Genomic DNA, 25,373 nt, shown 5'->3' with positions numbered 1-25,373 from the left:
TATAATTTTCTGAGTACAGCTGTGTATTGGATATTCAAATCTACGAAACTTGAGGTGATTTGATGACATTATTACCATTAGAAATTAAATATTATTATAGTTAATATCATGCTGCATCTATCTTTTCATTAATTGTACGTAATATTGATGCTATATTGATGACATGAAAGCGAAACGTTTTGTGGTTATGTAAGTAAATGTAGAGAATATCTTAATTTAGATCTTCATTTCTATAATTTACTGAGTGCCTGCTATGTATAACTACAAAACTTAAGTAAGATAATAATATTGTTATTAAAAATCAAATATTTTTATACTTATTAACCCAGTGGGGTTGGGTCTTTTTCATATACTTAATGTCGGTGTAGTGTAGATATTGAATGTGTCATTGTCTTCAATATTGGCTAGAGAGAACGCAGAAATTACTGTTCCTAAGGAAAGATCAAAAGGTATTACTTACTGATAAAATAAGAGGCCTAGAAAATGTTGTAGTCTCCAGATCATTTCAGCAAGATCTCTTAGTAGGATAAAATGATTTTACGCTCTACATTTCAAGTTCTACATGCAGCAGCTATTCGAAAATGCTATTGTTCGAAAGCTTAACAAAATTGACATTTTTTTAACTTTTGCCTACAATCCACAATGACCTGAAATAGCTACTACTATCGTCCTGACATTGATACTTGCGTTTTCGCGTTGAAACTCAAAAACTGAAGTTGGATAGGTTCAAGAAAAAGTATTTGGCCTAAAAAAATCCATTCAGAGGGAGTATGTTTCATCATTATGGAATCAAATAACTATCAAAAAGACAAGTATTCTTCATTGAAAATAAATCTGAAAAAATTTTTATTTGAAAGTCTAACGAACTTAGTTTGCAGCAGTATTTGCTGCACAAGCCATTAGTATAATATAATTCTAAGTGAAAATACAGTACCTCTGAGCCAAGAAAGGTAGAAGAATATGTTTACTTTTCTAGGTTTTGTTTTCGTGACTGTCATTTGAAACTTCTCATTTCTACACACCACAAATATCCATTACCTACAATTTCCTTGTTCAGAGAATACCCACTGGCGTGCATTTTCTTATCAGTCTGTATGACGTAAGTTTGACGTCTCTCACTCTTTTTACCAATTTTAGCACAGAGAATAAAAGGTATGGGATTGTTTTTACCCCTGAGGGAAGAAATCAGTCGCTTGCCTGACTACTTAGGAATGAATTTGGACTAGGATCCCTACGGATTCTGCGTCAATTTTCTCTTTACATATTTCTTGTACAGGGACATCATTTTATTTTTACTAACATTTTTAATATTAACCTGGCTATACCTTTAGAGAACCGGAAACACCGTTCGCTACCCCCTTCCACGACTGGAGTTCGATGATACTGGCGTAAAACACAAACAAATCACTTTACTAGGTAGCCTATAGGAGAGAAGAAAAGTACTTCAGCCATTTACGTAAACTAGGAAATATCGCGATTTTGAGTTCGATAATTTTCATTAGGTTTTTGTTTAAACAAAATGCAGTACTGTATTAACAATGAGTGTTTTTACTCACGAGTTATCCATGTGAACGTATTAATTATGCAGTATATATTGTACTGTCTACAGCACATTAGCGTACAATTTAGAGAACGAAATTAAATTGAAAAATAATCATAATATGGATATTTAAACACATATTTGAAAATGGTGGCCGTTTATTTCGATACAGGCTTCAGTTCTTTTGTGCATATTATCGCGCTATAGATTACTGCATCTAATTCCAATTACCAGATTCGTCCTTCGTACTAGTAACTCATGTTGAAATAATTCTGTACCTACTCTATAAAACAGTGCGTTACGTACTGTAAATTCAATCTTCACTTGTGCCCGGCCCATACAGATAAAATTATTCAGACATGCTATCTACTGTCCGTCCAAGTGGTTATGCCGCAGGATCGTAGAAAGAGGGGAAATCACGTGACAGTTAATTACTTAACGAAGCCCTTTTATTTAAGTTATTTTAAACAGTTGTATAATATTACGTAAACGTCCAATTCCTAACAGAAATTAATGTTTTCAGAAAAGAGCTAAGACAGCCCAGCTTTTACAGAGGGGCGTGCAGAAGCAGGTGGGGGAAATCGGGATGCGACGTAGGCAAACGGACGGTACCTGTGCGAAAATATGATTCAATACTGAAAGCTCTTTCGTCACTGGAAAACGCGAACATATTTCTGGAACGTACTATACTCACTAACTCAATCCTGTTTACTATATGCGGCCTTGATTCTGTCTGGAGGACAGTTGGAACTTCATTAGTAGAAGGGGTGGGAGTGAAGTACATTCAAAAACTCAGGTACAATACAAATTGAAGTAAAAATAAAATGATGTCCCTGTATTAACTTCATGGTAAGACATCTTGCCTTTTAAGGATTCGTAGGTTCTTTATCCATTTCCATGGCCGGCCTTGAATAATAAGTAATTTTAAGCCATCAATTAATTTCCGATCCCAGTAAATCTATTTCTTCCGAAATTCAACTTTTCTTCTTCACTGAATTTATTTTTAAACAATAAATATATCCTAGTTTTCTTTCAATATATTGTTGTGTAATTGTGGATTAATGATTAGGCCTACCATATTGGTATTGGATTAGAAATTCCCAACTTTAAACCTGGCAAAAGTTTTGGAAGCCTTGGATTTTTGAAGAACAGTAAAATCCTGAACGCAGAGCTATTCCTTTGTCAGGAAAGTATATCAGTGCAAATCTGAGGGCTCAAGATTGCGAGAATATGTTGGATGTGGATACTTTATATTCGGAAGTGATATAGTGTTAAAAGTTGTGTAATCAAGATGCATAATATATTCTTTTACTTATTTACTAAATTACAATATTAACAAAATTGGAATTAAATATGATATGAAAATCAATAAAGAAAAAACTAAAATTATGGTCTTCTGCGGAAAATACCCTGTGCGTAGCAAAATATGTTTAGATTCAAAAATGTTAGAAAGGATAAATTATTTTGTGCGAGATCGTGCGTATTTGCTTGGTTTCCGCACAAAACCAATCCGCGGTAAGTCTAAAATTCCACATTCAGTATTCCCAACCGAACACACATAACAATTTCCCTCTTCTTACCGCTTAAGTGACTTATTGATTTTACTGCTTTTAACATATTATTTTTAGAGACGTTCAATATAGTAATAATTATAAATTGGAAACTTACCACTGCAATTTCACCTAAATTGCACTGTTAATTATTGTTTTTAAATATTTGCAAAAATTAAGTAAACTCTACAACTCCACTAAAGTTACTGCATTTCGTGATGCATGTAACATTAAGGAAGCCGTTTGTTTTAAGTTCGCATTTATAGACTGGGGGAAAAAAAAGACAGACGTATATCACGACCTGCTGGAGTATAGTAAACACAGAAAACATTTTAAAGCAACAATGTTGAAGATAGATATTTTTGTTTTGCAAATTTGCCGTCATTGAACAGAAACCAAGATGGAGATTTCATTGCAACTAATTAGAAATTCCTCTTTCAGGTATGTAATAAACGATCTTCGCACAAAATAATGTACGATACACGAGCGGTATGTTTTCTTTCAATTATCGGAAATTAAAAAAGCTCAACTACGTTTCGCTTTTTCAAACTTTTTCTCGAACGTGAAAACTTCAACATACCGCTCTTGTAACGCATATTACTATTACATATCTTGGATACACATTATCTTTTTTTGATGAAGTAGACATTTCACAGAAAATTTCTAAATACACCAAAACAATGGGAATAATTAACACCATTATGAAACCTTCCCTAGTACAAAGGCATACTCGAATTCGCCTTTACAAGACCTTGGCGTGACCTGTACTTTGTACTTTGTCGTCCGAAGAAGCGCTGGATTGAAAATTCAACTGTGAGATCGTAACAGGCCATTTGGCCTAATACTTGAAGGGAAGAACAAGAAGACAATATTTTCAGCTGAAAAATGTAGAAAATGCACTTGTTAACAAATTGCTCACATTGAATTTCCGCCACGAAACTTTCCATAAAAATATTCCATCCAAAAACGCTACAAAATGCTAAGTTCCAACAAATACCAACGTTGAAGTGCTAAATTTGATTTGTAAACCGCTACATTTGTTATTTAAGAATGCTGAAACCTAATACCGTTTTGTTTCCAATGCAGTTAACGAAATGTCGCTATTAAACTTTTATCTCTCAGAAGCAACGCCTATATAATACAAAACAAAAAAGACTACAGAAAGTGTGATGCTGTTTTGTTAACTGCAATAACAGTAACAACAGAAAGCGATGTTCTTATGTTGTTATTTTATTTAATTTTTGAGGAAACAATCGTAAGCTAGAATTGAATGTTTTCTACATTCATCAAACACTAGAATCATATTAGCTTTTTCAGTATTTAACCATCTTTTCCTAAATATCAGCTCCACTTTACTTCAATAAAAATAAAACAAGCAGTAAACACGGATTTCTTTCTTTCATAATGAGAAAATTAAAATCTTCGAGTGACGAATACTTCAGGAGATTAACTCCATTTGTAAATTGCTCGAGATACGTCATTGAAATGCTTGATGTTAACGCTGTGACACCCTATTATGAAACAATGCACAGGAATGTATCTTACGGATAAATATCTCAAAATGTATCGCCATCTTAAGAGTTCAGGTCTTTGCCTTAACAACGTATCCATACATACATCAGTTCTTCAGCGTTTCTCGAGACCAGTTCGCTGTTGCATGGAAGTGGCGATCTATATTTCCCTCGAAACTACGAAATTCAGTGTCATAGTTTAGTGGTGCATCGCTTTTGTATGGATCTTGACATAGACTGCGATATCGCCATCCCCGGAGAATGTACTCCGCTGGGATGCGTTCCGGGAAGCCGGAGGAGTCCGGTGTGATATGCAGATTTATCTCGTATTGAAACCAGATACCATATCGCTCACAACACACGTGACGTCACGGACGACAATAATACGAACGTGACATGCAGCTGTAATCATTCGTTTGTTTACACAAATAAATTACAATGACGTACACGTTAGAGCTGAATCTGTGAGGTGTAGCTAGCAGGGTTACAAAATAACGACCTTTAATTCTCAGATCATCTGCTCTCCATTGTCTTGGGATAGAGTTTAATACAGTGTGTTCACCAAACATTTTTGATATGCAAGGGAAAACGAACTCGAGGAAAAACACGTCGAATTAATCCAATCAGGAGCAAAATAGTATTGCCGCCCTCATATAAGCCCGCCATCAGTCCCTGTCCTGAGCAAGATTAATCCATTCTCTATCATCATATCCCGCCTCCCTCAAATCCATGTTAATATTATCTTTCCATCTACGTCTCGGCCTCCCTAAAGGTCCTTTTCCCTCCGGCCTCCCAACTAACACTCTATGTGCGTTTCTGGATTCGCCCATACGTGCTACATGCCCTGCCCATTTCAAACGTCTGGATTTAATGTTCCCAATTATGTCAGGTGAAGAATACAATGCGTGCAGTTCTGTGTTGTGAAACTTTCTCCATTCTCCTGTAACTTCATCCCTCTTAGCCCCTTAATATTTTCCTAAGCACCTTATTCTCAAACACCCTTAACCTATGTTCCTCTCTCAAAGTGAGAGTCCTAGTTTCACAACCATAAAAAACAACCGGTAATATAACTGTTTTATAAATTCTAACTTTCAGATTTTTTGACAGCAGACTGGATGATAAAAGTTTCTCAACCGAATAATAACAGGCATTTCCCATACTTATTCTGTGTTTAATTTCCACCCGAGTATCATTTATATTTGTTACTGTTGCTCCAAGATATTTGAACTTCTCCACCTCTTCAAAAGATAAATTTCCAATTTTTATATTTCCATTTCGTACAATATTCTCGTCACGAGACATAATCATATACTTTGTCTTATCGGGATTTACTTCCAAACCTATCTCTTTACTTGCTTCCAGTCAAATTCCCGTGTTTTCCCTAATCGTTTGTGGCTTTTCTCCTAACATATTCACGTCATCCGCATAGACAAGCAGCTGATGTAACCCGTTCAATTCCAAACCCTGTCTGTTATCCTGGACTTTCAAGGCTCTATAAAGTCTAGGTAGGTAGTATCGTTCGCCATTTTTGTTCTTTCGTTGCCGAGCTACCATACGAGGAATCTATTTGCCACACCGTTAAACATTATCATGTCTTAGCTCCTATGATAATAAATCAAACGCAATGTAATTCAGCAAATAATTGAGCGGCAAATAACGTCCTCGTGTGCTTTCTGCGAAAGCCAACGAAAGAGCCAAAATGGGGGGCGATTATATATTAAGTATTTATCCAGCCTTAGGAAATTGTTTACATCTTCATCAGCGAATCACAAGATGCACACGTTTAAATGTAGCCGACCTGCAACGTGATTGGCTGCCGGAAATTAGAGCGACGGGACTATAGCTCTGTTTATCATAATTGTTATATTCCAGAGTTTTAGTCCTTCTGAGACTTGCGTTAACCCTCGTATTTCTTCTTCTTCTTCATTATTATTATTATTATTATTATTATTATTATTATTATTATTATTATTATTATTATTATTATTGTTATTATTAAGGGTGATATTGATTGTGAATCTTTCCTAAGCATTATCAGTCTTCGTATTCCTGCTAAGGGTTTAAGATATCATAAAATGTTTTACAATAGAAATTCTAAATCTCTGTCTCCGGTCTGCAGATGTATAAAATATGCTAATTTGCATGGATCAAGCTTGGATTCATTTAATTTGTAGTATATATTTTGAAGTTTTATATCAGTTTTCATTTATATCTTTTGTTTAAATATATATTTTAATATTATTCTCGCTAACTTTTATATCATTTTGTTATTTATTAATTTACTTGATTCCATCCTTTCATTTTCAAATACAATTACTTTTATCTCATTAAGCTATGTAGTTTAGTCATCCATTTTATCCCGTCCCTTCATTGTCATTATTGTCGTTGTATTATAATCTTGTATATCTTTGTAATACTAATTTATATGATTCCATTCTTCATTTATGATTCCATTATTTCATTTGTAATTATCATTTTAATTAATTGCCATTAATTTAATTATTTCTTTGTACTTTTATTGTAAATTATTGCTAATTATTTTGTTATATTGTTTGTGCTGAACTGTAATTGGCCTCTGGCTGTTGCACAGCACATTAAATATAAGTAAATAAATAAAGCAAATAAAAAAGAAATTATTATCCTTTTTTTTTTACCTTTTCACTAGACGTACAAACATAATTAGAGACATTTAATTGGAAACAGACAAATTCCCATGCACTACATGAGATTAGAACCCATGAACACATCTTACACGCAGCCTTAAAGCTGCACCACAACCCGTGTGTACACAACGGCCGGTCTTCACAGCTCTTTACTTCACGCTGAAGCTTAAAACAAATGAACATTTGCATCCGTAATGTTGAGAATCCAAATATCCCCGTCTGTGGGCGTGGTCATCCGCTTTGTGTCGGATGATGGACACAGCAGTTTGGAGTTCCGAATTGCTTCTCATTTTAAAGTGTTTCACTTTACGTTGATCAATATTCCAGCCAGCGTCTCGCTCCTCTCTACAGTTCAGGTAGACTTCCTAGGCTCCCTGTGTTTGCTACGTGTGATGGGCGAGTTTGATTTATTATGATTTACTTCTTAACTGAACACGGTTGTCAAGGAAACGGCTGGCTTAGGAGGGCGACACATATCGTCTTATGATAGCCAATAATCTTTAAGGGATTGCAGATTAAGGATTCGAAGAAGAAGAAGAAGAAGAAGAAGAAGAAGAAGGTACGCTATATGTTTGTTGACGTCGTACAAAACGTTGTCGAATATTCTTTTGAGAAGATTAACTCCATATGTAGATGAAATTATTGGGGATCATCAATGTGGTTTGAGGCGTAATAGATCAACTATTGATAAGATATTTTGTATTCGACAGATAATGGAGAAAAATGGGAGTGCATCAGTTATTCATAGATTTCAAAAAGGCATATGACTCGGTTAAGAGAGAAATTTTATATGATATTCTTATTGAATTTGGTATTCCCAAGAAACTAGTTCGATTAATTAAAATGTGTCTCAGTGAAACATACAGCAGAGTCCGTGTAGGTCAGTTTCTATCTGATGCTTTTCCAATTCACTGCGGGCTAAAGCAGGGGGATGCACTATCACCTTTACTTTTTAACTTTGCTGTAGAGTATGCCATTAGGAAAGTTCAGGATAACAGAGAGGGTTTGGAATTGAACGGGTTACATCAGCTGGTTGTCTATGCGGATGATGTGAATATGTTAGGAGAAAATCCACAAACGATTAGGGAAAACACGGGAATTTTACACGCAGCAAGTAAAGAGATAGGTTTGGAAGTCAATCTCGAAAAGTATATGATTATGTCTCGTGACGAGAATATTGTACGAAATGGAAATATAAAAATTGGAAATTTATCTTTTGTAGAGGTGGAGAAGTTCAGATATCTCGGAACAACAGTAACAAATATAAATGATACTCGGGAAGAAATTAAACACAGAATAAATATGGGAAATGCCTGTTATTATTCGGTTGAGAAGCTTTTATCACCTAGTCTGCAGTCAAAAATTCTGAAAGTTAGAACTTATAAAACAGTTATATTACCGGTTGTTCTATATGGTTGTGAAACTTGGACTCTTACTTTGAGAGAGGAACATAGGTTAAGAGTGTTTGAGAATAGGGTGCTTAGGAAATTATTTGGGGCTAAGAGGGATGAAGTTACAGGAGAATGGAGAAAGTTACACAACGCAGAACTGCACGCATTGTATTCTTCACCTGACATAATTAGGAACATTAAATCCAAACGTTTGAAATGGGCAGGGCATGTAGCACGTATGGGCGAATCCAGAAATGCATCTAGAGTGTTAGTTGGGAGGCAGGAGGGAAAAAGACCTTTGGGAAGGCCGAGACGTAGATGGGAAGATAATATTAAAATGGATTTGAGGGAGGTGGTATATGAAGATAGAGACTGGATTAATCTTACTCATGATATGGACCAATGGCGGGCTTATGTGAGGGCGGCAATGAACCTCCGGGTTCCTTAAAAGCCACTAAGTAAGAAGTAAGTATGTAAGTAAGTAAGTACGCTATATGTGCAGGTAGAACCGTAAATAATCTCATTAATTACAGGTGGTTACTTTTGGAGATATATCAATCAAAACTTTAATATAATTTTGCTTTTTTTGCTCCCTTTTCCATGTAAAAATTATTTTAGATGAAACATTTCATAGCGTGTTTTGGGAAAGCAATGAAATTGATTTAATTCCCAATATGCCCAGTCAGTTTAAGAGAGTATTATATTACTTACTTACTGGCTTTTACGGAACCCAGAGGTTCACTGCCACCCTCACATAAGACCACCATTGGTCTCTATCCTGAGCAAGATTAATCCAGTCTCTATCATCATATCACACCTCCCTCAAATCCATTGTGTGGAAATGGAATTGTAATTTGGCACCACATGCCCTCCTTTCCTTAACCTTTGGAACAGTCGTGGAAAGATGGTATGGGCCGGATGTCTCCTACGTGGGTACTTGACCGAAACAATCTGTGAGCTTGTCTACTGTTCCCGTTGTCTCATCCGTATTCGAAAATCAGGTCCGCTTATTCCGATCTCGTGTACTCCTCCATTTCACTAGGACTGATCGACTGGACACTGCAACTTATACACATACACTGCTGAGGAATAACATTATTTAATTTCCACAGAACTATTTTTGTTTGTAACTTTCGTCTGTCTCATTTCCGGACCAGGGTTCCTTATCTCAAATTGATACATGTGCCCTTAGCCATCATCCCTGAAAGTTTGTAACACCACCTCGGAAACACCCTATATACAGGGTGTAACAACTTTAATGTTTAGAGTTTCTGGAACACGTTCTCTGACACGTTCTACGTTGATTAAACCTAACATACCTATATCCAAAGTTCTATAGGTTTGGAGTATTTGTACCCCAAAGTTAAATTTTTGAGTTTAATTTTATCGCTGAATACTGAAAGAAGTAACACCAATTTCCGAAAGTGACATGTCATTGTCATTATTTTTATTAGTACCATATTACATTTTAATATCAACTACTTGTGAGTATGAAAGAAGCAAAGTTGAAAAAAATGTCCTTAAGATTCCAAACACTGTACTTCTTGAAATTTGCCAATAGGCACGTGAAAATACCTGTGCTTTAGGAATCCTTCGATTTGGGAACCGTGTTTGATATGCCAAAACAGCTGCTGTTGCATTGCCATCACACAGTCCATACACATAAACTATGTCGGCGTATTCCTGATGTGTGTACACAAAAGCCATGTTTTAATGGTCAAAACTCAATAAAAAGACTAGTCACAATACGGTTTATTTTTCTCACAACTGTTATTTTAAACTGTTGTCTGTTTCGTTTCCTTAGCAACCTAAACAATTTTAATTTAATTTCTCTTAAAAGTAAAATTTCCTTCATTCACTGCTTTTCAAATGTTTCTTATGTACCTCTATTTAGTAATGCCTTAAAATAGGCTTTGCATAAACGGTATAATGCTTGGAGCTGCAAGAAGTTCTATTTTTTCCAGCTCTGTTATCTCTGTAACCTCTCAATTTCGGATATAGGTAAGTTAGGTTTAATCAACGTAGAATGTGTCAGGGAACATGTTCCAGAAATTCTAAACATTAAAGTTATTACACCCTGTATATGTAATTTTCCTCAGTGTTGTATAGTTATAATTTACATTTGAATTTGTTATTCTTGTAATTTGTAATATTGATTCACCTACCGATTGCATATTCGTTGAGTGTAACTTCTAGCCTTATATTATTTTGTAATTATTATTTAGTATGTTTGCATTATTTTACTCAAGTTATGCTTGTATGACTATGTAAATTTTTTATTAGTGTTCTTTAAATATTACTCTGTAAAAGTGTATCAGCTTCTTTTGTTTCTGGCTAAGTGGAAAAGAAGGCCTGATGACCTTGAAATAAATAAATATTATAAATAAATAAATATTATTATCTTCTTTTCTTCTTCTTCTGCCTGACAAGTGTTAGGCCACAAGTCCTGTTACGGTCTCACATAAAATTTTCACGTCATCTCTTAGCAGGACGACCCATAGATCTTTGGCCATGTGGTACATAATCATAAATTGCCTTTGGGAGTCTACTATTACTCATTCTTTCCAAATGATGTTTCCAATTAGGCTGATATTGAACAATGGAATCTAAAACTGGTTGAGTTTTTATTTCCTTTAAAATTTCACAATTTCTTTTCAGATCCCATTTAGTATAGGCCGCTGTTCTTCGTATGAATCGCATTTCACAGCCGTTATTCTGCTTTTATCTGCTTTTCTCAGTGTCCAAGCTTCGCTGCCATAGCTGAGCATCGGTCGTGCCGATGTGTTGTAGAGACGTATGCGGGTGTGTTTCTGAACCAAGGATGGTTTCATCACACTATTTATAATGCCCATAGCTCTTGTGTATTTATTAATTTTCTGTGGTATGTCCAATTCTTCAAAAATGGAAAGATTGTAACCTTAAATATGGGAAACTATTACATCTTTCTAATATTTTATTATCGAGACAAATTTTACTTTGTATTGGGTATTTCCCACAGAATGCCATAATTTTTGTTTTATCTGTTGAAATTTCCATATTGTATGTGGCTGCTACTTGCTGCAAATTATATATTGATCTTTGGAGGTCGTCTTCTGAAAGTGCTAATAATACCAAATCGTATGCAAAGAGAATTGAATCCAATTTAAGGTGTCTGTTAATTTGTATATATCCATGGCGAGTTTGCTTCCAGTCATTAATTATTCGGTTCATACTTACTTACTGGCTTTTAAGGAACCCGGAGGTTCATTGCCGCCCTCACATAAGCATGCCATTGGCCCCTATCTTGAGCAAGATTAATCCAGTCTCTACCATCATATCCCACCTCCCTCAAGTCCATTTTAATATTATCTTCCCATCTGCGTCTCGGCCTCCCCAAAGGTATTTTTCCCCTCCGGCCTCCCAACTAACACTCTATATGCATTTCTGGATTCGCCCATACGTGCTACATGTCCTGCCCATCTCAAACGTCTGGATTTAATGTTCCTAATTATGTCAGGTGAAGTATACAATGATAAATAATAAAGAGAATGGGTGATAATCCACATCCTTGTCTTACACCAGTATTGATGGGTGTCCAAGATGATAGCTTACCATCTTGTTTAATTACTATTTTATTTTGGTTATATATGTTATGAATATTGTGGATAAACTGTTGTGGAACATTGTCGTCTACTAAAATTTGTAGTAACCTTGATCTGTCTACTTTATCAAAGGCCTTCTTGAAAATTATTATTATTATTATTATTATTATTATTATTATTATTATTAGTCAGAATTTATAAAACAGTTATATTACCGGTTGTTCTGTATGGCTGTGAAACTTGGACTCTCACTTTGAGAGAGGAACAGAGATTGAGGGTTTTTGAGAATAAGGTTCTTAGGAAAATATTTGGGGCTAAGAGGGATGAAGTTACAGGAGAATGGAGAAAGTTACACAACACAGAGCTGCACGCATTGCATCCTTCACCTGACATAATTAGGAACATTAAATCCAGACGTTTGAGATGGGCAGGGCATGTAGCACGTATGGGCGAATCCAGAAATGCATATAGAGTGTTAGTTGGGAGGCCAGAGGGGAAAAGACCTTTGGGGAGACCGAGACGTAGATGGGAGGATAATATTAAAATGGATTTGAGGGAGGTGGGATATGATGGTAGAGACTGGATTAATCTTGCTCAGGATAGGGACCAATGGTGGGCTTATGTGAGGGCGGCAATGAACCTCCGGGTTCCTTAAAAGCCAGTAAGTATAAGTATTATTATTATTATTATTATTATTATTATTATTATTATTATTATTACCGTATTTGCTCGCGTAATTTGCGCACTTCTTAATTAACTTTGGCCACTGAAAAATTGGGGTGCGTAAAATATGCGGATTTTTCAAATGACAGGTCCTGGTCCTGTTCTGAAATACAAGTATTTATGGTAGGGCTAATTTTCTATACCGGTAACTTGTCTCTACCAAGGACAAGAATTGTTGAAGTAGCGGGACTTTGGGGTTTCTTTCTGAAGCAGGTACTTCAGTTGCTTGTGAATGACCTACAATGGACTGTAGGGAAGGAAAAATCCTTACTACACTGAAAAAAATATGTACGTAATCACTACTACACTGAAAAAAATATGTACGTAAAATGTGTGCGCAAAATACACGGAGCAAAAATAAAGTTCAAAATAATCCCTTAAAAATTAGGGTGAGCAAAATACGCGGGGGCGCAAATTACGCGAGCAAATACGGTATTATTATTATTATTATTATTATTATTATTATTATTATTATTACGTCCCTTCTAATAAACCTCTTCTAACTGGTGCCCCTCTGTACAAGAATAATCGTAAAACAAAACGAGAAATCAATCGTTGAAAACTGAAGATCGTTTGATGGTTCGAAATCAATTCGGTACCATGACGTAACCTTAGAACTTTCAATCGGAGGGTCGATGTTCAGCGATTAATCCATAAGTGACTACCCCCCACAGCTGTCCTTTGATCGTGGTTGACACCTGTGAGGCGAGTTTTTGTACGACAGGGGGCTTTGACTGCCGTCGCCGTGTCTTGTGAGTAGAGAGGCTAGATATTTCACTCTCTGGCTTTGAAGTCGGTGCCGCCCGTCAGGTGGTCGTACCCCTCCCAACACACACAAGCAACTTCTCATATACATTCAAATGGTTTGTTTGTGCACCGTTGTACCGATTGAGGGCAGCACTGAATAGTAACTTTGCTACAATTTGTGACGGGGGATGGATTGATCAATATTTCATCCCCCTTGTAGGTAAGGTAGTAGGGGGCTGGTGTTAGACATAGGTGGTGTTGGTGGACCTGTACGCCAGGCCTTCAGTGACTCTGACGCATCGCTCGCTGATACTCAACTGTTTGTGTTGCTGCCGCGTGAGGGAGCGATAGTCGACTCTCTCAAGGCGGGAACATAGAAGCAGAATCATCGTCACCATGGTTGCAGTGGCCATCTGTTGTATCTTGGTGCTCCTAGCTGTGTTCATCGTGCTGATTATCGTTGTGGGCCAATCCATGGGGGAATCGTAACCAATAATAAGGTAAAGATTTTTTTTATGAATTCTTGTGAGTGCATGTGTTGCTAGGCATTTCTTTCTCTCTTTCTTTTTTTTTTTTCTTCATTTTATGACGACCATTCCCACAATGTATCAGTGTGAAATCTATTGTGTCGTTAAGCATTAATCCTAAATCTGTGTAAATTAATTAATCTGTAAAGCGATATAATCGTTTTTAATTTAATTGATAACTGTTGTCAGGCCCCTATTTACTCATGGGGCATAGCCAGGGTCGTAAATTTCTAGGGGGGGGGCAAGATTTCGACAAACAAATTCGAGCTGAAAATAAATTTAGAAAACATATTGTAATATTCAGATAGTCAATGTTATGATATGATATAATATAATATAATAATAATAATAATAATAATAATAATAATAATAATAATAATAATAATCATTCATTCATTCATTCATTTATTTTATTCCAGAGATCTTACATGAGCAATGAAGCTTTAAGATGTGGAACATGTCAACATTTTACAATATTACAATTACAATTTTTACAAATTTTTATAGTTTTACAATTTAGTAATTTTCTACAATTTTTACAATATTGTACAATTTTTTTACATTTTGGCGAGATGTAGTGAGATGAAGTGAGGTCCGAGGATTCGCCAAAATATTACCCGGCATTTGCCTTTTCGGTGGGGGAAACCTCGGAAAAACCCAACCAGGTAATCAAATCAAAGGGGGTAATCAAATCAAAGGTGTTGATGCCAAGGACTCGCCATAGACCATCCGGATTCAGTCCCATGGCTGTGGAAAACCTCGGAAGAAACCAAAGTCCAAAGGGGGATCCAACCCAAGCCCGAACGCAGCTCCGGAACAGCAGCCCAGCGAGTCTGCCGACTGAGCTACATCGATGGCTCTACTAAAAGTATACAATACATAGCCAATCAGATTATTAAATTTACAAACGCAAACGATCATTCATAAGTTGAGCTATATTATAATACAAAACAATTTAATTAAATTTAAGGCATAAACAATTCAACCAGTTGTGATATACAGAAATTGATAATACATATCATGCAAACTACTTCAAATTACAAGCACAAACAATTTATCAGTAGAGCTATATAGATTACTATTCAATTTAAAGCATATACAATTCATCGGCCAAAACTATACAAATATATACAATACAAAGTAGCATACTTTCATTAAGCTATACAAATTTGTGCAATTAATATCAAGTAGATTAATTCAATAATAATAATAATAATAATAATAATAATAATAATAATAATAATAATAATAATAATAATAATAATAATAATAATCCGTGGCGCTACAGCCCTTGAAGGGCCTAGACTGACCAGCTGGCTGCTGGCCTCACGCCCACATGCCGAAGTAGAGGTGGACGATCATCCAACCAGAATGGAGGTATCGTGTGGTTAGCACGATGATCCCCCCAGCCGTTATAGCTGGTATTCGCAACCAGATTTCGCTACCTATCGTAGCTCCCCAAGTGCATCACGATGCTGGGTGGGCACCGATCCCATACACTGGCCGAAATTTCATGAGAAAATTTCTTCCCCCATGAGGACTCGAACCAGTGCGCATTCCGTAACGCGAGTCCTAGACCGCGACACCACGGCGCGGGACTAAATGTAATATAAAGGAAAATATTATGCGATAAGTCACCGACTGAAAAACAAACAATATATCTATTCCATTAAAGATCTTTAAGACTTATATGAAAAAAAAAAAAAAAACAAATGAATTGCAAAATTTCCAAAAGAGATTCTGACATGAGCTGATAAAAAGTTCCCTTGTAAGTCTGATTTTCAAGACAATTTTTAAATATGATTATTTAACGACACTGTATCAAGTGTGAGATTAAGTAACATCAGTGGAATTTGTGATAGTGAGATGGTATTTAACGAAGTGAATCCCACAATTCACCATGCAATTACCTGACATTCATCTTGCAGTTGGGGAAAACTTCAAAGAAAACTCAATTAGGTACCGAAACTAGCGGGATTCGAAGATATAATATAATATAATATAATATAATATAATATAATATAATATAATATAATATAATATAATATTGTTTATTCAGTCTACATGACATATCAAATATAAAAAGTTAATGACACTTATCTATGTAAGCAATCATTGTGTTCTATACAAACATAAATTGAACAGCAAACGTTTTCGCCCTTCGGGCATCATCAGGCTTTACATGCAATATCTTATACATTTAGTCTCTAGTATGGAAATGATGAAATACAACCATTTAATAATAAAATAAACTATTTAAGAACTGGCTTGTGGTAATTGTATCTAAAATTAAATGTACAGATATAAAATGTATACATAATACTGAGGTAAAAATTGTGGCTTCACTGCTGTATTATGTTAAAATTGTAACTGTGAACATGATAAAACGTTTATTCCTCATTTAAACTTCATAATTGTTAATTAGATGTTTTCTGCTAATCTTGTCTCAATGGTTAAATTTCATTACAAATAAACCCATTCTTAAATCTTCTCAATGAAATGTCAACAGATAACTTGTGCAGTATACACGACTCTAAATGTGAGTATTTTTGACAACTTTTAATAGATTTAATATCACGGCATATTGAAATTTATCTACATAACATCTATATATTTCAGATTGATTTCACCATACCAAGTTTGAACCATTGAGACAAGATTAGCAGAAAATATCTAATTAACATTATAAAGTTTAAATGAGGAATAAACGTTTTATCGTGTTCACAATTACAATTTTAACATAATACAGTAGTGCAGCCACAATTTTTACCTCAGTATTATGTGTACATTTTATATGTGTACATTAATTTTAGATACAATTACCACAAGCCAGTTTTTAAATAGTTCATTTTATTATTAAATGGTTGTATTTTATCATTTCCATACTATAGACTAAATGTATAAGATATTGCATGTAAAGCCTGATGGTGCCCGAAGGGCGAAAACGTTCGCTGTTCAATTTATATTTGTATAGAACACAATGATTACTTACATAGATAAGTGTCATTAACTTTTTATATTTGATATGTCATGTAGACTGAATAAACAATATTATATTATATTATATCTGAAAATAAATGTTCAATAACAATAGGAGTTTTGTCAGGATCCGTCTGTGCTTATCTATTTAACAAATATTATTATTTTACAATATTTGTCACATTTATTTAGTTTCTAACGTTTTCGGCTTAATTAAGCCATCTTGAGAAAAGTTTATGCCTATATACATGAAAGTAGTACATATGTATGTGATACAAATAAATAAACCAATTAAAATAAATCTCTGTAGAAGTAGGTGAACATACAATGAATTAAAACATTACTGTATTAAAAACAGGGCTAAGTGAGACATAATCAAAGTTATTAAGTTTTTAATACAGTAATGTTTTAATTCATTGTATGTTCATCTACTTCTACAGAGATTTATTTTAATTGGTTTATTTATTTGTATCATATACACATGTACTACTTTCATGTAGGAGGCATAAACTTTTCTCAAGATGGCTTAATTAAGCCGAAAACGTTAAAAACTAAATAAATGTGACAAATATTGTAAAATAATAATATTTGTTAAATAGATAAGCACAGACGGATCCTGACAAAACTCCTGCATTCTCTTGTTCCCTTATTTCAAATTCTTCGCACCGCTACCCCAATCTATTTGGCTTCTCGTTTCCAAAATTTATCCGCATATCATCAGCTAAGTACAAGATCTCATCATAATAATTTACTCATTATACCCTACCACAAGACATCTTTATATTCTTCATCCTATACAGTTTCAGTTGCTAGAAATTGGAACTCGCTTCCGAGTGATATAAGGGGTTGTTGGACAATAGCTTCATTTAGGTCAAAATGACATAAATTCTTACTTAACAGATGAATTGCTGATTAATATTTGTTACTTATAATGAAACTAACATCTGTCCATTCTTATTATTATTATCATTAATTTTTCTGAATAGATTTACAAAAAAACCTCTAATGGCAATTACATTAATATTCTCATTATAGAAATAGAAATATATATATTCTCCCTGTAACATAGTCCTAGTAAGCTTATATTAAATTAATTTTCATAATTTTACTAGCTATCTCAAATATTAAATTAATTATAATTCATTGAATTAAATTAGCTCATAAATTAAGTTACTACTTTACCTTATAGATTTATCTAAATTTAAATAAATGTGTAGTGAAGAATATTGCTGGAGAACCTTTTAAGTGTAGTGTAAATATTTGTAATTTAAATTTATGTATTGTATTGATTAAGGCTGGTTGAGTGGAAGAGAAGGCCTTATGGCCTTAACTCTGCCAGCGAAAATAAAACATTATTATTATTATTATTATTATTATTATTATTATTATTATTATTATTATTATTATTATTATTATTGTTATTGTATCAGCTTATCGGCCCTCCGCATGCCTTTCAAAAATGTTCAATGTTTTTCTACTTCACAGATCACTTGTTTTAGACGGTAGCATGTGTAAAATTTTTGTTATATGTCACTTTTTCACATTTTGACTGCTAAATACCTGAGATTTGTATAAGTTCGTGGGGATGAAACGTTTTTTCAGACCCTTGGGCGTAGCGCTATCAAAATACGGGCTCACTACTGTTGTGTGATATATTTCAGTTTTCTTTGAATTTTAAGTAGTTTAGTAGGTGTATAATTATACAGGGTGAACCCTAAGTAATTTCATTAATTTCAAGGGGTTATTATTTGAGATATTTCAAACAAAAATGTTTAATACAATTTTGTTCATTTTTGCTTCCTTTTCGAGAAAAAAAATTGTTTTATGTGAAACATTTCATAGCGTTTTTCGGAAAGCCATTGATTTAATTCCAATATGCTCAGTCAGTTTAAGAGAGCAGTGTATTATGATAATAAATGATTGAAAGAATTTTAGTTTTGTCCTTATAATGTGCAGAAATTTGATCCGAGCAAATGTAACATTTTAAAGTTCTTTTGTGCGAGATCGTGCGTATTTGCTTGGTTTCCGCACAAAACCAATCCGCGGAAAGTCTAAAATTCCACATTCAGTATTCCCAACCTAACACACACAACAATTTCCCTCTTCTTACCGCTTAAGTGACATATTCATTTTACTGCTTTAGGCTTTTAACATATTATTTTTAGAGACGTTCAATATAGTAATAATTATAAATTGGAAACTTACCACTGCGATTTAACCTAAATTGCACTGTTAATTATTGTTTTTAATATTTGCAAAAATTAAGTAAACTCTACTACTCCACTAAAGTTACTGCATTCGTGATGCAAGTAACATTAAGGAAGCCGTGAAAAAATCAACAAGATTCCAGACTCATCACAGAATGGGGGGGGGGAAAGACAGACGTATATCACGGTCTGCTGGAGTATAGTAAACACAGAAAACATTTTAAAGCAACAATGTTGAAGATAGATATTTTTGTTTTGCAAATTTGCCGTCATTGAACAGAAACCAAGATGGAGATTTCATTGCAAGTAATTAGAAATTCCTCTGTTTTCTGTTTTATATCAGTTGCTCAATGTTTATTCATTTATTTATTTATTTATTTACTTACTTACCTATTAATTAATTAATGCATTCATTCATTCATTCGGAGTGGCCAGGAAGTAGGCCCTGCTCTACCAATCCACTGTCTAGGAAACTTTTCGTGAAGCACATTTATAACCTCCAAGCTAAAGCGTGACGGTGCTCCATTCTGTTGAAAAATAACCTGGCTGTCATGTTCATCAATTTATGGGAAATCAAAAAGCTGGAGCACCCCGAAGTCCATATCTCACCCCGCTGGATTTTTTTTTCAGGGGTCATATCAAGAACATTGTTTATGCTGTGAATGTTCGTGATTTAAACCATTTGAGTGAAAGGATAATGAAAGGTATTGCTACCGTTACACCGGACATGCTCCAGTGAACGTGGACGGAAACAGAATATCGTTTAGCGGTCTTACTAATAAAAACTCAATATACAGACGTTTAACTGTCTTATACTTATACAACGAGTAGCTCGTTTATAAGTCGTGTGTAAATTCCTTACTAATAATCACTACATACGTCGTGTATAACAGTATAACTGTTACACAGCTACGTCATAGTTTCGTCATTACTTCGTTACGAAAGGTAATAGAATATCTGAGGTTCTCTATTGCATCCGGTAGAGCGCTCTAGTGTGGCGTGTTAAATATCGATAGTACAACTGGCTCTAATCGATTACCACACTACATTTTGGTCAAAGAGTACAAGCTACAGCAATATTATTCTAATAATTCTATGATCTTTGGTTTGTTCTTCTGTGGTTACAAGGTAACCATCATCATAAAATGACAGTCGATACGAACAGCTGTTAGAGGGGCGGCCATTTTTTCCCTATATACAACGCTTAAACAAGGGGTTTCGTGTATATAACTACTGCAAAGCAATTCCCATTGTATAGTTTCAGCCTGTTCATACGTCCATAGCTTATTCACGGTTTATTAGTAACGTTTTCTGTCTCAACTCTGCATAAGTCTCGTATAAAAACTATACACGGTTTATTAGTAAGGCTGTAGATGTATACCGCGCTACAAATGTTGACCAAATGGAAACTTATTAACAAAGGTAAAAAAACTTACATATTGTGTTAGAATTTATATATTTATTTATTTACTTATTTATTTATTTATTTATTCATTCTTTTATTTATTTATTTATTTATTTATTTATTTTTTTATATCTATAACAGGGCAAAGCCCCAATTACAATAGACAGTACAGATATTTGTTTAAAACATAGAATTGCAGATAACATGAAAAAAGGGATAAAACAGATACAAATGCAACATACAAGTGTAAATACAAATTAAAAATTAAAAATGAAAAAAAAAAAAACAGACAAGTAGATACTACATGAACAAAAGACACAGATATAGATGTAAATGAAAAATACGAAATAAAAATAAATGAAAAATAGAAAAGTATAGATATCATAGCCAAAAATGTAAATTGTAGCTATAATGGCAAATTACAGACAAACAAATAGAAATATTATGCAAATCTAGTCTTTCAGGTAAAGCTCCCTGTAAAGAAGATTTCAATAATTTCAAGGGAAGAATTGTTCCGGGGCTGGGTATCGATCCCGGGACCTCTGGTTGAACGTACCAGCGCTCTGCCAACTGAGCTACCCGGAAACTCCACCCGACACCGTCTCAACTTTTCCCTTTATATCCACACAACTCGCGTGGGCTGACGAAACGCCAGAGACCCACATCGAGTGCACACAATCTCTGTGTGACTTAGAATTGTGGTTTTTCTGTTAACGTACACAGTAACGTATATATTATGCAAATCTAGTCTTTCAGGTAAAGATACCTGTAAAGCAGATTTGAATAATTTCAAGGGAAAAATTGTTCCGGGGCCGGGTATCGATCCCGGGACCTCTGGTTGAACGTACCAGCGCTCTGCCAACTGAGCTACCCGGGAACTCCACCCGACACCGGAACAATTTTTCCCTTGAAATTATTGAGATAGAAATATTATTTAGAATCAACTACCTTCAGTACATTAATAAGAAAATGTTTATATTTCATGTAAGAAATGCTGAAATCTAGATCCCATGTTTTAAATATTTCATTGAAATTTGAACACATTTGTAATACTGGTTAATTTTTATGTGCTGAAGTGTTTTGTTTTTTTCTAATATAACAATTGACGATTTCTTAAATGTGATGTTCTAGCGTTAAGCTGGATTTGTGATAATATTTCGCTATTATCCAGTAGGCCGTGGAATATTTTATACAATAAAAGCTGCTCAACAAGTAATCTACGACTGGCAAGAGACATTAAATTAAATTCAGCAAATAGATTGTTGTACGAAATTTTGTTATGGAGGGCTGAATAAATATTTGTAACAAAGTCAACTTCCGAGTTGAATACTGTTAAAAGTTATGAAAGCACAAAATGTTATTCTTTTTCGGAAACCCTGTAGGCTATTTCAGTTTTATATGTGTTAAAGATAATCTATGTTTTACAACGAAAATTTTGGTCCATTATAATGCCTGAATATTTCACCTGTTCACATGTAAGAATTTTAGGACTTAAGCTAGGATTAATATTTGAACAATTTCCGGTATGTAAAGTTATTTTGAAAATATTTTCATTTTTGGGGGAGCAGTCCAGTTTTATTTAAGGGGAGAGGATGGTATTTTTTTTTTAATTTTTTCCTATTTGGTGTAAAATATTATTTTTTTGTATGTAGAGAGCTCATAGCTGTAGGAAATCAACAAAATATAAATATTTTGAAAAAAAATTATTTGGGGGCCCAAATTTGAAAAAAATATACCCAATGCAGGATTGTAATAAAACCGATATATCTAAACCGTTTTTAAAGATAGATTCAAACTTTTTTTGCAGTGTATTTTGCAAAAGCATGTTCTACAAACTGTCTGTAACAGAATTTTGATATTAGTCCCTACGTTTGTAAAATAAACAATTAAAATTTAATAACAATTTTCTGATTGTCTTTCTTGCAAACAAACGGACGTATTTTTTTAAATTAAATCAATTAACAAAATTCTGTTACAGAGTAAAGTTTCCGAATAGTCTAAAGAATGTGTGTTCTAAATTTCATGCATGTATCTTTAATAGGTCAGAAAATATATCCATTTTTGTCTGACAATGTAGCAAAAAAAAATGAAGTTACTGGAAACCGATAAAAGTGGGCGAGTGATTTAAAAATTCATAGTGCAGGAAGTTTAAAAATGACGTCTCAACATCCGATAAGGGCACAAATACCCACAAAATGTTATACAATGCATTCCACACATATCAAAGGGTATTTTAAAGAAAAAAAAATTTGAAAATTTAATTTACCGGAAACAACAATAAAATTGGGCGAGTGATTTAAAACGCAGGAAATTTAAAAATGGCGACTCAACATCCGATAGGGACACAAATAGCCACAAAATGTTATGCTATGCATTCCACACATATCACGGAGTATTTTAAAGAAGTTTTTTTTTTAAATTTACTCATTTTTCACCAAAAAATACCATCTTCTCCCCTTAAAGAAAAATGTATAACAGATGTTCATTGATACATTGAATTTTTCACTATATTCATTTTACATCTCCTAGCATCAAACCCGGCACCGAGTTGAGGGTTAAGCATGAATTCTTGCTTGCTTTTCACTGATACAGATATTAGGTACATCTCTGCGATAGCATGTCACCCGAAATACATCAGCAGTTCAAACTTTTACTGACTCTATTTTATGTAACAGTCTGCGGCTGAAACAGGCGACGTATGGGATCGTTCCACATACCTATGCGCCCATTTGTAGCCAAGTGCCTCTCTTCTTGCCTCTCCCACCAGGCGGCACACACGCCTTCTAAATCCTCTCTCAACTCAGGAGTATTGAAGTCGGTATAAATAAAAAATCCCCCTTCTCCTGTCCGCGCAAGATGTCCGCTATATCTTGAACTGCAATGTTCTCATGGTTACGCCAAGTTGCCATTGACTACAGCTTTCTATCTTCTTCTGTTTTTCAATTTACTTTCTACATTGCAATATCACTATAGATTGTACAGCAGGTTTGGATGAAGTTAGACAGGGGCGGCTTTCGAAGAGGGGCTGCGGAGCTGCAGCACCCCCAGATATTTGTGGCTCTTGTCTCGTTTTATGTTGTAAAAAACATTTATGCTCGACTATGCCGAAATGTAGTAATTATACACCTGGTAGCAGACCTTTAATGCATGTCATTAAAGTACACCTACTCATTAAAGGTCAGGTTTTTCAGCCAATGACGACTCAGGTTACAACTGTTCAGCCAATGACAGGTCAGCTTTCTACCGTTATAAAACCGCAAATATCGATTATTCTCGGATATGCAATCGAAAGAGAATTAGAGAAAATTTACGGAGGCTGGAAATCCAATACTGTCGCAGAAGGTTATGTTCTGTTACTATAATAATTAGCGTTAATTGTAAATAATATTCAAATAAATTCAATTTGTCATCTCGTTTTTCAATGTCTAATTTAATTTCAGTGTTATCTCTGTAGGTTCTTATGACCTAGCAAGGTCAATGTGGATATCTGTTCCTCGGAAAAAAATTAATACTTTCGCGTCTGCGCACATCTCACAACATACGGGACATTGCTCAAAAATTAATAATATCAAGTTAGAAATATGGTCGAGCATAAAAAGTCGTATGAAACTCGCCTATAATGGTAATTAAGAAGCTCGTATGAAAATTATGAAACTCGCTTGCGCTCGTTTCATAAATATCCATACTCACTTCTTAATTACTATCATTATAGGCTCGTTGCATAATGTACTATTATTATACAGTCTCTATTTAGCGGCTCAATTTTTTTTTTTAAATTCCGCTCTCAATGACATGCACGCAATCGTTAGTGAAGTCACTTCCTCCCCTGGTGCTGCCAGAGCGAAACCAGAGACAAGGACTATAGGGTGAAGCCACTTCCTCCCCTGGAGCTGCCAGTCTCGTCTCGGATGCTTTGCGCGTTAGTTTTACCCCTCCCCCTGCTGCCCCTTGCCATGAATCCAGAGTTTCCAGACGCTGCAAAATTTGCAGCAGTTTGTCAGTAGCGCGCAGTTGTAAATACATTTTCTTTAATGTTGTGAGTATAACAAGTGCAACAATGTTTAATTCTGTGCATTATTTACAGTCTATTCAGTTCAGTACCTTAACAATTCAGGAGAAATGTGAAATTAAGTGCCCATCAGTTGAATCTCATAATGTAAAGCCGCTAAACAAAATACAAAGGCTCGCATATTTTTTGATAATTTATCCAGTATCCCTGCTTTCTTCTGTCGATCTCCACACAGTCTGTATTAGATTAATGTGTTTCAAAGACAATTCCATCAGATGGGGCAACAAGATGGATTTAAAATAAGAACAGTAAATGTTGTTCATGAGAAGAAGGAGCCATTGCTAGAATGTTTTCAAACCATAATGGAATCTGAAACATCTAACATCACAATAAATTAGGCAAGCGCCCTGGTGCGTACTCTTGAATATCCTGAATTCAATTTCTGGCTGTTATTTTTTTCATTTACTGATGTATCATGTATATAGGCTATATTATAGGCCTACAACCAACTACAACATCGCCAGTTAGATATTTCTAAGG

General features: G+C 34.6%; 1 protein-coding gene across 7 annotated transcripts in view; it reads left to right on the top strand.

Moving 5' to 3' along the window:
- LOC138712568 (cubilin) overlaps nucleotides 1–25,373 on the top strand; it is a 909,639-nt gene that overhangs the window by 529,111 nt on the left and 355,155 nt on the right. Inside the window, exon 1 of one of the 7 annotated variants that reach the window (XM_069844498.1) lies at nucleotides 13,991–14,206. The exons of the other annotated variants lie outside the window; for them this stretch is intronic. The gene's annotated coding sequence lies outside the window, so the exon portion shown is untranslated. Of the gene's footprint in view, nucleotides 1–13,990; nucleotides 14,207–25,373 lie in introns of those variants that run through there. 7 annotated transcript variants of the gene reach the window in all.

The sequence above is a fragment of the Periplaneta americana genome, chromosome 13 (genome assembly GCF_040183065.1).
Source record: "Periplaneta americana isolate PAMFEO1 chromosome 13, P.americana_PAMFEO1_priV1, whole genome shotgun sequence".
NCBI classification, from domain to species: Eukaryota; Metazoa; Arthropoda; class Insecta; order Blattodea; family Blattidae; genus Periplaneta; species Periplaneta americana.
Note: the sequence above shows the minus strand (reverse complement) of the source record. Positions and strands in the feature narration are given on the sequence as shown.